Source organism: Leucoraja erinacea, chromosome 14, assembly GCF_028641065.1.
Source record: "Leucoraja erinacea ecotype New England chromosome 14, Leri_hhj_1, whole genome shotgun sequence".
Classification (NCBI taxonomy): Eukaryota; Metazoa; Chordata; class Chondrichthyes; order Rajiformes; family Rajidae; genus Leucoraja; species Leucoraja erinaceus.
In genome coordinates this window covers 28,897,221-28,907,121 of record NC_073390.1, presented here as the reverse complement: position 1 = coordinate 28,907,121, position 9,901 = coordinate 28,897,221, and the positions used below count along the sequence as shown (strand labels likewise).

General features: G+C 40.3%; 1 protein-coding gene across 4 annotated transcripts in view; it reads left to right on the top strand.

The window, feature by feature from the left end:
* The first annotated feature begins 58 nt into the window (after window positions 1-58).
* The window catches only part of wdr33 (WD repeat domain 33), a 98,621-nt gene continuing 88,778 nt past the window's right edge, over window positions 59-9,901 (top strand). For 3 of the 4 annotated variants that reach the window (XM_055645990.1, XM_055645991.1, XM_055645988.1), the window contains exon 1: window positions 59-207. The gene's annotated coding sequence lies outside the window, so the exon portion shown is untranslated. The remainder of the gene's footprint in view (window positions 208-9,901) is intronic. The other variant, XM_055645992.1, reaches the window with a different exon arrangement.

The window sequence follows — 9,901 nt, the reverse complement described above, 5'->3', positions numbered from 1 at the left end:
GCGTACGTGCCTGTCACGTAACGTAACGGCGGACGCACGCAGAACGCACGTTGCCTTACGGATGGCACGCCTTGACGTCAGTTCCGGTTCAGGGGATGTTTGTGGAAGATGGCGGCAGCGAGGAGACCGTGACTTGAGGAGGGGGGTGGCGGCGGCGGCGTGGAAGCAGCGCTGGAGCGAAGTCGAACCAAACAGGCCCGTAGTGTGGTGAGTGAGAGTTCCGCACGTCGCAGTGCTGTGCCCGGTAACCTCAGCAACCCGGGTAAGACCGACAGCCTGGCGCAACGCGATCCGGCAGCCGCCATTTTGGTTACGGAGCCCGGAGAGAAGCAGGCAAGGCCCGGGTGCTTGTCAGGCAGGCAGGCTGGTTGGTTGGTTCTCGGTGGAGATGGGGAGGCAGGCAAGGAGCCGACAAGGCAGGTAGGGAGAGAGTAGGCAGGCTCGAGGTGGACTTGTTACACACTCGAGGGGAAAGTGAAGCATTACCAGGGAAAGGCCGGATTGGAGAGCCTGGCACGGAGGAGATGCTCGTTTAATCTCTGCCGCACCGTGCGTTTAGAAGAGGCGGGAGGGATGTTTGATTGCTCCTGGAGGAATTGAAATAGAAATGTAATACTAGAAAATAAGTACGGGCTATAGTTAAATATGTCAACATTTACATTCGTGAAACATTTAACAGTGCATCTAATCCAGGTTTATCACGTGATCGAAACAAAATATGATGTTGATGGAGGTAAATGTTACCACATCTACACTGGTATGCATTTGCTTTGACAAATGAGAATTTAAAAAATCGAAAGTTGGCTAAAATACAACGTTGGAAGCGCAGGTAACAACACCGAACCCTGATCTCTCTTCTCGTAGCCACCTACAAAAAAACAAAATGTGAGGTTTTTAATGTCCCGTTCCTTATTCATCCAGTTATTGATATTGTGCTGTTTGTCCAATGTAAATCCCTTTTCATATATTGCCTCAACTATAAAAGTTAACCTGAATGGGAGATTCTCGAAGATTGGACATGACTACAAGATACAGGGGAAGTTATTTAAAACTGGAGTTCATATACAATTCCTCCAGAAAATAGGAGCGACCATGAGGCCCTTCAACCAATGTAATATGGTTATCTTCGCTACTTACTTACATAGAACAGTGCCGCGCAGAAACGGGCCTTTCAGTCTACAATGTCCGTGCTGAACACTGCTAAATGAAACTAATCTCTGCCTGCACGTGATTCGTGGTAGTGAATCTCTAGGATTTTATTTTCTGGTGATTTGAGGAAGCTGGAACACTAGTAGTATTTAAAATGAAGGTGGATAAATGCTTGATGGATAAATGAAGTGGGGTATGTGGAAATGGCAGAGAAGGGATGAGGCTATGAATGGGGAGATATGGATCACTTGCAGACAGAACTTTAGTTTAACTTGGCATCATGTTTGGCACAGACATTGTGGCCTGTTCCTGTGCTGCACTGTCATTTGTACGTAAGTAGCGATGATGATCATATTAAATGGCAGTACCAGCTTGATGGGTCTAATGGTTACTCCTATTTTGTTCTTGAGCGGGTGACCAGAAGCTTGACGGAGTTTGAAGAATATTTTTAAGGAGATGAAGAAGTGGAAAAATTCAAGGAACAATTTACAGATGCGGGGAAGTGGGTGACCATGCAGACATTTGAAAATTTTTCATTGTTAACTCATAATTTACCTTGAAAGATTAGTATTTTTAAGATCGAAACATGACTTGGATACATTGTTGAAAGCACAGGTGCCAAGTGAATGGAATTTAAGCACATACTTACAGAAAATTACTGCTTAATCATTACTGTATGCCTGGCAATTTAAAAATAGTGAAGGGGCATATACTATGAATCAGACAAAATTGTCTATAGGCTAGACAAAGGAATTGTAACTCAATGTAAAGAAAAATTGTAATAATTGGAAGAATTAACAATTTCAAAAGAGTAGTCATGTTTGTGAAAACCTTATATTTTAAAAGTATGTGTATACAAGGGTGATATAGTAAATATTTAGAATTTTCTCAACACCTCCAATTGGGTACTGCTTGACATAGGAACGAATGACCAATGTCACTGGCCAAGTGACAGGGACACCAACCTAAATAAAGAGAAGGTTATAGGTCTTTATTGAAATGGCTGAAGGTGGTAAATTATGCAATGACTGGGACAGTTATTCACTACTTCAGAATCAGAAAAAGCATTCCAAAATGTACGGAGCCAACAAAATGGGGCATAATTAATAATCAGCGACAGCCCATTTAAAATTCACCCCTAATGAAAGTGAAGTTTAAACTTGTGAAATCAGTGTCTTGAGTCTAAACAAAACCAGAGTATGAGGCATCAATTGGCTTTACTAGATTGTGAATATGTACTGAAATATATGATGATAAATAAGCAATGGCTAATATTTAAAGAATTATTACATACTTCATAACATATTTTTAAGGACCAAAAACTCAATTCGGCAAGTGGCACAGCTGTAGTTCACAAGTGAAATGAAATTGAATTCAATTGAGTAAAAGTTTTCTTATGTTTCCAGAAAGAACAGAAAGCCTGACCATTGGATAATTTCAGAAATTGGTAAAGGAGGACAAAGCATTGATAAGGGAAAGCAGAGTAAGGAGGTAATATCATTAAACAGAATGAAAACACCTATAGATGTGCAGAAAGGAGAAAAAGTTTAGCTAACATTAATCAGGGTCTCAAAACTGAGATGTAAGAAATCATTTTGGGGAATAAAGAAATAATATGGAAATTAAATATTTTGCCTGAAACTTGGGATACGAGTAGTTTGTATTTTGGAAGACCTTTGAAAAGGTGACATAAGAGGGTTTTAAGCACAGTTACAATATGATGGATTTGGTATTGTATTGTAAGATGGATTGTTTAACATACAAAAACAGCAGAAATAAACAGTGTAGGAAAGAACTGCAGATGCTTGTTTAAATCGAAGGTAGACACAAAATGCTGGAGTATCTCAGCGGAACAGGTAGCATCTCTGGCGAGAAGGAATGTGACGTTTCTGGTGGAGACCTTTCAGTCTGAAGAAGGGTCTGGAGAGAAGAGATTCCTTCTCTCTAGAGATGCTGCCTGTCCTGTAGAAATTAAGTAAGTAAGTTAGTTTATTGGCCAAGTATTCACATACAAGAAATTTGCCTTAGTGCTCCGCCCACAAGTATCAACATGACATACAGTGACAGTTACGAATGACTCAGAAAACACTAAACATTAATAATAATAAAACATTTATGATAAAACACCATTGATCAAGCATATGAGCCAACAAAATACCAGATCAAAGGGAGGCTACAGATTTTGGTTGTTGAGTAAGCAACTACCCGTGGATAAAAACTGTTTTTATGTCTGGCTGTGGCAGCTTTGACAATCCGGAGTCGCCTTCCAGAGGGAAGTGATGAAAAAAGAGTTTGTGGCCAGGGTGAGAGGGGTCAGAGATGATCTTGCCCGCTCGCATCCTGGCCCTTGCCGTGTACAGTTCATCAATGGAGGGAAGGTTGCAGCCAATAACATCTGCTGAACGGACGATTTGCTGTAGCCTCCAGGTGTCGTGCTTGGTGCTGAGCCAAACCAGACCATGTTGGAGAAGATGAGAACAGACTCTTCGATGGCCGTGTAGAATTGGACCATCATTACCTGTGGCAGATTGTGCTTCCTCAGCTGCCGTAGGAAGTATATCCTCTGTAGAGCCTTTTTGACTGGAGTCGATGGTAGCCCCCCACTTAAGGTCCTTGGAGATGATGGTTCCCAGGAACTTAAAAGACTCCACAGATGTAACTGTGGTGTTGTTGATGATGAGTGGGGTGAGGGAGGAGGAGCTCTCCTAAAGTCTACTGTCTTAAGAGCATTGAGCTCTAGGTTGTTGTGACGGCACCAGGACGGCAGCTGTGACACTTCCTGTCTAGGCAGATTCCTCCCTAACCTGGATCAGTCCAATCGGTTGTGTCGTCCGCAAACTTGAGAAGCTTGACAGAGGTGTCTGTGGAGGTGCAGTCGTTGGTGTAGAGAGAGTAGAGTATGCAGTAGAGTACGCAGCCTTGCGGTGCTCCTATGCTGAGCTTTTGCGGGTCCGAGATGTGCTTTCCCAGCCTCACATGCTGCTTCCTGTCTGTCAGGAAGCTGGTGATCCACCGACAGAGGGGTTCAGGCACAGTCAACTCGGAAGGTTTGGAGGGTAGTAGCTCTGGCACAATGGTGTTGAATGCAGAGCTAAAATTAACAAACAGAATCCTCACATAGGTCCCCTGGCAGTCTAGGTACTGTCGGATGAAGTGCAGGCCCAGGTTGACTCCATCATCCGCAGATCTATTGGCCCGAGATGCAAACTGCAGAGGGTCCAGCAGGGGGTTGTATTTGGGATGATGTGATTAGTGGGCTTGTGTTGGATTAATGCTTGGGTCCCGATTGCCAAAATCTATCAATATATCCAGTTATACGGATGTTACAAAACTATGCGCAGTGAGATTTCAGGGATATTAACATGAACAGTTGAAGGAAAGATGGTGTGGGTCTGGAGTGTCAGATGTCACAAATGGTGGTTGACCTTGATATGACAAGACCACAGGGAAGTATGCAAATAATTTTACAGTTGGTTTATTGATTATTAGAAAGCAGTAGACGTCAACATGGAAGGGAAAGTATTGAATGGTGAAAATGTACAATATTGGTAAATTTGATTTTGAAAGCCAGTTGGTGAAGATAAATTTACTTTGATTAAGTGGAATTGCCAAATTGTTTAAATATTTGAAAGGTGATTGGGGCATCTTAATATATTATCAATAAATTTGGTAAATTTTATTTTTATCACAGTAAAATTTACAGTTGGGCAAATGTATCAATCGTGGGTTTTTATAATAAATTGCATTTAAATTGGAAGTGACAAATGATAGCTGCACAATTTAAGTTGTTCTTCACTGTTAGTAGCTTTATTAATCAAGGCACACCACGACTTCAACAATAATTTTAACCAGTCACTTTGCTGACTACTTAAGGGCCTGTCCCACGTAGGCGATTGTTTTAGGCAACTGGGGCGACAGTCACTCGCGGCGTGACGCCGGAAATGCACCCACCCAACGACAATGTCCACAACCAGCTACCACCAGTCGACGTCAAGCTATATCAGCCGGCGACACAATTCCTCGCGACTTGGTACGTCCACCCATAACCACATCTATGACAACCTGCGACCACACAGGTGACAACCTATGACGCCCGAAGTCAACCTACCTCCAACAAGCGACCAGCTACAACCCTGTCGGCGACAAAGGAAGACAACTAAATACTTCTCTTGATGCCGGCACTTTCGCCGGTTGACGTAGGATGACGTAAGTTGTTGACAATGGAATTCACCGAGGTCATGACCCGGCGACAACCAACCTCACGTGGCGTCATCCTGGCGACAACCTACGACAGGAGAAGACAGGCAACGTCAAGCCCACTGTCGCCGAGAGGGTTTGACAATTTCAAAATCCAGCGGCGAGAAGAAACAAGTAACGACACTTGAGGAGACTGCTCACGACAATACAGGCGTCACCCCCGCATCACGCCGCGACCATGTGACGACAGCCTATTTTTTGGCTGTTGCCGAAAAAATCGCCGAAGTGGAACAGGCCCTTAAGTGTCCAGAACAGGTACACACATGTCCGTAGTCTGCATTATTTTCACTCTGAAGACCAATTTTTAAGCCAAATGCAGGGTTAATATATAGTGCCAAAAAAACCCAATCTTTAACTTTTTGTTTCAAACGGTTGCTAAAAATTCTGTATTAACATTTTCATTAAAACAGTATTTCTTAATTGCTAAAAATGCTATATATATATATATACATGGTAGTTTTTTGTGTGTGTGTTGTTTTCAGTTTGGCAGTTGGAAACTTCCACTGATTCCCAAAATCACCGGAAGAGTTTTGGCTGATCTGTATGTAATTCTAAGAACAGAAATATATTGTGAAGGCAAGTCACCTTCCACTGTCTTTATGCTACTTTGCCTATTCTTAGGTTACTTCGTCATGTTTATTCGTATAGTGCCTTCTCTTTGGTGCTCCCAGTTCTCCTTAATTGATTAATTTGAGTCAAATTTATATTTTCCCCATCAGTTTTAGATTCACCAAGAAGTGGAAACTTTTTTCCCAATTGAAACCGAATCGCGCCTTTCATTTCTTTGACATCTGATTGGGCACCTCCAGACTCCATCCTGTCCAGATGTTCATAGAAGCATAGAAAATAGGTGCAGGAGTAGGCCATTCGGCCCTTCGAGCCTTCACCGCCATTCAATATGATCATGGCTGGTCAATCAACTCCATATCCTGTACCTGCCTTCTCCCGCAGGGAATATGTGGTCTCTGTGTATGCCAACTCATACTTTTGATTTCAATTTGTGACATACACTCACATCAAATGTGCCATTTTTATCAGAGCTTTCTTCCATCGCCAGCTGTTAGTTTAGTGGTATTGCAAATGTTCTAACTGTTTTCCTATCCAAATGGTTTGTAAAATCAGAAGCAGTCATGGTTTTGAACATCTCTCTTTGTGGCCAACTTTTTGCTTCTGTCAAGCTAAATAAATACCTAAAAACACTAAACTTATTTTGGTTTTATCAGCACTCTGCTCTGTGTTCTGGAGTACTCAGAAGTCATACATTTATAATCCTTGCACCAATAAACATCTGATATTGTTGCTTTATGTTATTTGCTCGTTTTCTTTATCTGGTTCTCCAGACGTAGAGAAATTGAATTATTTTTCTGCGGTTTATTTTTGAAGGGTTTTGAAGGCCTTGCATCTTAAATGGTGTGTATTTTAATTTGATTTCATCTCCAATGCTGAGTTGTTGTAATTGCCATTTGGAGATTTTAAATTTATGGAACCATAATATATAAAACAAATTTGTGTTTAGTCCCAATCAATTATTCGTTTTATTACAAGTAAAGTTGAATGAAACACTTTTTATTTAAAAAAAATTAAGAGACATGACAGGTTTAGTCATGTAAGCAGGTGATCAATGTTGCATAATCATTGTTTAACAGAAGCTAATTGCTGCTCTCAGTGTTAATCTGTGATGGGCCTGTACCACTTGCCGATTTTTTTAGGCAACTGCCGAAGACTGTCATGGTTGTAGCAGGTCACCGAAAAACCGGCGACAACCGACGACAGCACCTACGTCAGGAGGTCAAGCTACACTCATTGGTGTCAAACCCACTATCGCTGAAAAATTTCCAACATGTTGAAAATTTAGTGGCGACCACTCTGGTCAGGTGAAGCTGAAGGGCTATAGTTCTGTGCAGAGCCAGGTCTGGACTGCAGGCTTCGACATTCTTTTTAACATATTTTGCTTTTGCTATTTAAGAGTCGAAGCAATGGAATTTGGGCAGATAAACTTTTCCTCTTGATTGGAGTACCAGGAAACTGAAATGGGAAATAATATCAAGAAAAGACATCGCATACACGCTTTTTCACGCTGCGATTTCTTTCTCAGGAATGTATTAATCGTTCCAGGGTAACTGGACCTTATTTATGTGTCGATGAGAGTATATGAAAGACCAGTCACAATTATATGACAGGTTCCACTGGATTATATTTTTGTAATCATTTCAGCGTCAGAGATCTGTGGCCATTTGAAAGGTAAGTACGATGGAATAGAAGATGCATTGTGTCATTTTGATCCGAAACATTGGTCCGGCGACTGTATGGTTAGCTTGGTTCTGCTAACTGCATGGTTGCCAGGGGCAAAGCTCTATGCTCCTTGCTTTATTGGACGGGACGAAAGACGATGTTCTATATGTTAGACTCTTGGGTTAGTTTCAGATTGCTGGTGGTGTCAGGTGAAGGAATAGAGAAGAAACTTTTATATGTAGTGTGCATTTTCTTATTATTTCCCCATCACAATTGCAACAGAAAAAATCTGTTTAACCGTGAGTTATATTATACATTATAAAACAACCCTTCCTTGACCAATCTCAAGAAATTTGTGGACGATTTGCAGAAATTTGTGTTTGAGCCAACTGTGACGAGTAGAATCAATTGCAGAACAGTGGACAAACACTTTGGGTGCATTACAATTTGAGTTACCAGGTGATTAAAAATTATTGGATATAACTCAATACCTTAGTGGCTCACTCCAACGTCTTAAATAAACTTTGGGCTTTACTGTTCCAGTTTCACTGTTTAGTTGCAGTTAACTTTTGCTTTCATCTGACTCAAATTTAAAACACAGAACATTTATGAAAACGACTTTCATCATGATGAATACAGGCAAACCCTGTGTCATAGGGTTGAGGATTGCATTTCTAAAAAAAGTTTTGTTGCAGCTTTGCTTAACACAAAGTTGCTTTGTCTGCATGTGTCAATAAACATTGTGATAAAAATTGTTGCTTCATGTTATGCATATATTTAATGAGAACATTTTATTTGATATCTCAATTTTTTGGACAGCGTGTTGTGAACTTCATAGGGCAAATTTGCTTTATCCTAACGGCCATAACACTGGGTGGCCCACACCAGTGTAACAGGGGCTGAGTTTCTTGAAGAACACTTTGCTTTGCAGAACAGGAGATATAGTAAACCCTAACCTGCGTGAGGCATATAGCGTCCATGCATGACATGAAAAGTCAGAAGTCAAGGATATAGTAAATCAAAAGCAAACCACAATATTTTGACAAGCTGAAACTTGCAAGCCATTTGTTGAATACCTATTATTGGCAGTTGGAATAATGGGCGTTCAAAGTTTTTTTTTAACCCAAGTTGGTAATGTTTATTTACCAGAATTCCCTTCATCTGATCAAAAAGACTCTTAAATAGTATACATTTTCACAGATGTGTTTGAAAGGCAGCTTACAGTTATGTTCCCTACTTTTATTTATATTATTGAAACCTTTAAGTGACATTTAAAATCAGATAAAATGCTTTGTATTAGCTGGGAATATTATTTTTTACTTAATAGAGGAGAACTATTGGCCAACAATGGTTATTTGGTGTCCTGTGAACTAAAGTCTTTGGAGAGTCCAGCATAATATTGGTGGTTGTCTTGCACCGGGGCAGACTGGGCTCTAGGGGGCAGCAATTTATCTAAATTACAAATCATTTCAGGATTTTTATTATTCCAGAATTATTCAGCAAGACTGGAAATATAGATTAATTTTTCAAGTTAATCAATCAATGACTGGATGTAGTAATTGCCAATTACTGTTATCAATTTTAATTGATACCTCAATGGTCTACTGGAAAAGTGTTTGTCATTCTACAAAGATAAGGTTTGTTTTTCTGGTAACCAGAGTGAGAACAATTTAAAGAAAGTTATTTGAAATTACAGTTGTATTTCTTGTCTGACTCCCACTCACTGTATTGCTTTAAAGTTTTATTTAACTGCAAATTTCAGCCAACCTTTGACCCATATGGTCCATGAAAGGAACAAGTAAAATGTTTTGTATTAGCCTGATGACTAACTGATCCAGGATAATGACAACCAATCAATAATTGACTTGTATAAAGTGGATGCCTAAACATAGCAAAGGGTTATTGCATCACACATACTTGCTGTTTTTAAATGTACCATGAATGTTGGCAAAAATTGTGATGGATACATGTTGCAGAAATGTGCACGTACATGTTGCAGAAATGCACGTAGTTTAAGCAAGTGTTTCCTTTTGACAACTTGATCGTCTTTTTTTCTCAAAGATCTATATATTCAAACAACGGCACTTGTTCAGGAGATAAGTACTCTTAAAGTGTATTCACTTTGTAATTTAGTGAAGTGTTGCATTTAACAAAATCCTACAAATAGCAGTGAGAGAAATGATTAGATAGTCTGTTTTAGAGAAATTGAGTGATAAGAATTGCAAGGACAAGTCTGCTGCTCACAGAACAGTTCTTTAACTTT